Source organism: Pyrgilauda ruficollis, unplaced genomic scaffold (genome assembly GCF_017590135.1).
Source record: "Pyrgilauda ruficollis isolate IOZ18807 unplaced genomic scaffold, ASM1759013v1 scaffold206, whole genome shotgun sequence".
In the NCBI taxonomy this organism is placed as follows: domain Eukaryota; kingdom Metazoa; phylum Chordata; class Aves; order Passeriformes; family Passeridae; genus Pyrgilauda; species Pyrgilauda ruficollis.
Genome location: NW_024519874.1, coordinates 372930 through 376451, shown reverse-complemented (window position 1 = coordinate 376451; position 3522 = coordinate 372930).

The window sequence follows — 3522 nt, the reverse complement described above, 5'->3', positions numbered from 1 at the left end:
TTTTTTTTTTTTTTTTTTTTTTTTTTTGAGAAAAAGATGTAAAAGAAAGGTGATTTTTTTTTTTTTTTTAGCAAGCCAGTGTAGCTCAGGTTCCAGAATTAGGAGACCACCTTGAAAACAGGTGCCTTCAGAACTGGGTTTAGGGCAGGGTGCAGGAGCGTGGCAGCAAACCCCTTCAGCAGATGGGGAACTGTGGAGGGTTTTGCCATTTATTGCCTCAGCTCACAGAGGAGAAGTGGTGCTTGGTCTCCCAAAACTTGCAGGGGAGCAGTTCTAACATTTAGTAGCTGTTAAGCTTAACTTAGCTAGGACAAAGCCAGCCTGCAAGGAAGGACTTGTTTTCAGCACACATCACACTTATTCTCATTTTGGGAGGGGTCTGGAGCTCCAAGCAGCCTTGGCAGCTCTGCACAAAAAGTAGAAAGAGGGAAGAATTTGTCACAGCTTTGTTGCTTTCACATAAAGCCGTTCTGAAGGCTGGGGGGAGCTGACAAAGGCTGGCAGAGGTTTGCAGAGGAGGATCTGGCTGACCCAGGGGTTTCCTCAGCCCCACCTCCATCCCCCTCCTCACTCCCCCGTGTGTCCCCCTGGGGCTGTGACCACTCTGTGACTTCCCAACAGCCCTGTGCCACCCTGAGATGTGCCCAGAGCCTGTCCCTCACCATCCTCCCCCTCCTGCTGCCCCCAGGCCTGGCTTCAGCATTTCTGCTCTGGGAACCAAAGCAGGAGCTGCGGGGCCTTCCTGGAACGGAATACAAGAGAAGGACAGGAGGAGCAGGCTCTGAATGGGAAGAATTTGGTGCAGAGGAGCTGGGTGTGTCCCCAGGGCAGTGCCTGGCAGGTCCCTGCTGATCTGGCTCCTGGCCACGAGGTGCAGGGAGCTGTGTGTCCTGCACCAAGCCCAGACTGAGGAGTCCTCAGCTGATCTGTCCCGGGGTGAGCCTGCAGTCCCTCAGGGTATTCCTGCTCATCCTGCAGTCCCTCAGGGTATTCCTGGTCTCTCCTGCTCATCCTGCAGTCCCTCAGGCTGTTCCCTGTCTCTCCTGTTCCCTGTCTCTCCTGTTCCCTGTCTCTCCTGTTCCCTGTCTCTCCTGTTTCCTGTCTCTCCTTTTCCCGGTCTCTCCTGCTCACCCCACAGTCCCTCGAGCTGTTCCTGGTCTCTCCTGCTCCCAGTCCCTCTTGTTCCCAGTCTCTCCTGTTCCCGGTCTCTCCTGTTCCCGGTCTCTCCTGTTCCCTGTCTCTCCTGTTCCTGGTCTCTCCTGTTCCCTGTCTCTCCTGTTCCCTGTCTCTCCTGTTCCCTGTCTCTCCTGTTTCCTGTCTCTCCTTTTCCCGGTCTCTCCTGCTCACCCCACAGTCCCTCGAGCTGTTCCCGGTCTCTCCTGTTCCCAGTTTCTCCTGTTCCCAGTCTCTCCTGTTCCTGGTCTCTCCTGCTCACCCCACAGTCCCTCGAGCTGTTCCCGGTCTCTCCTGGCTTTCCCCCAGCCTGGCTGCAGCCAGGAACACTGCAGGCCACCCTGAGCTCACCCCAGAGCCCTCTCCTCTCCCGGTGAACGATCCCAGCTGTGCCAGCCTTTCTGCAGCAGAGCTGCTCCATCCCTGGGATCATCCCTGGGAGCTTCCAGCAGCTTGTGCTGAGTTCTGCCCCACAGCCCCTCCTGTGGCCTCTCGTGTCCCTCACCTCTCGCGGAGCTGAGCGCCGTGTGAAGGCCAGGGCCGGGCTCTCGGGAGCACAGTTCCCACCTGGCAGATGCTCCAGAGCAGCTCTGTGCTCTCCACATTGCCCCATGCAGCCCGGGATCACGGGCACTGAGCTTCATCCCAGGAGGGCTTTTCATCCCATGAAGACCTCCTCACTGCTGAGAGGGCTGCCAGGTTGGACAATGAGTGATGGCAGCTCCCCAGGAGCCAGCACACCCCCTGGCACTGCTCTGTGCCTTTTCCAAGTCCCTGATAAAATAATCTCCCTCATCCTCCCGTCCCTCTCCAAAGGCCCAGCCTTGCAGCTGTACAAGCAAATGACATCCCCTTCATTAATCACCATCAAAGGGAAAGCAAGAAGGGCAGAAACTCAGCCCTCAATGCTAAGAGCGTGCATTAAAATGTTATTAAGTCTCTTGGGTTTCATTTGCACAGCTGGAGCTGTCCTGGTCTCTCTGGAGAAGCAGGGGCAGGAGTGAGCAGGACAGGAGCCCCTTCCCCACTCGCTGCTCTCCAGAGTGTCAGGGCAGCAGCTGGGCAGGATGAATGTCCCTGTGCTTCCCAGGACACTTTTCTCCTCCCTGCCTCAGCCAGGTGTGCAAACAAGCTGAAGGGGGACTGGAGGGGACCTGTGGAGCCGGGAATCCGCTCGGAGCATCCCCGGCTCCCAGCTGGGAGCGGAGGGCAGGGGGTGTCCCTTCCCCCGGGCTGGGCTCCCTCGGTGTCCCAGCTGCCAGTGCCAAACGGATGGGCTGTGCACCTCCTGTCCTGCTCACTGCAGATCCAATCCAGCCTGGCACGGCAGGAGAAGCAATCCAGCTTTTTCTGAGCACACAGCTGAACCGTGGGCTGAGCTTTGCTCTCGGGAGAGCACAGACCCCCCGGTCTGGGCTAGTCTCTGCATCCCAGAGCTGGAAATGCTGAGGTGCCTGCTGCAGGGATGCCTTGCAGTCACTCACTGTGGGGTTTTTAAGGAAACACTAAGGATTTTTAAAGAAACCTGCCCAAATCCCCAGGTTCTCCTCACTGCTAGCTCACAATGCACACAGAGGTGGCCCTGCTGTGGTTGCTGAGGGTGTCTGGAGAAATGAGGCCACCTTACAGGCACAGGTGCCACCCCAGCTGAGACTGGACTGCAGTAAAAAGGCATTAAAATGGTCACAGCTCTGTGTGACCAGCAAGGCTGGCTGTGATGGACAAAGCCATGGATTGATGGGTGCAGCTTCCATCTCACTGCTGGCTCGTACCAACCCCAACACATCGGCCTCACTAAATCCTCCTTCTGTCACCCAGTTTGCTCCTTCTCCGTGTTTTTCTTTCCCCTGGAGCTCAGTACTCATTTCTGCTGCCGTAGGGCTCTGCTGTCCCTGCAGATCCTCCAGGACAGAGTGATCTCACGATGCTGAGCTGGGAAAACCAGTCCTGCTCTGCCATCTGAACACCCAGGGCTGGCCTGGCAGGGACCAGGCAGAGGTGAGGACACAGAAAAGTGAAGTTTGGGCTGGGAAAGAGCCTTTGCTGCTCTGCACCAGCTGGGATTGTGCAAGGCTCAAAGATCAGTGGGGATCGTTCACCCCAAGCCCAAAAGCTGCGCTGGCATGGGAAGGGGAGGCAGCTCCAGGTTCTGCCAGGTCAGCTGCAGAGCAAAAGGGCTGAATTCATCAGCTGGCTGTGACAAGGCCACCCCCTGGCACCTCAGCTCTGAGGGGGTGGCCAGAGATTCCCAGTGAACAGTGACAGCCTCGGGGAAGTGCTCCTCGTGCCACAATCCCAGTGTCCCCGTTCGCACCTCCAGAGGCAGGATGGGCAGGTTTGGGGACACTG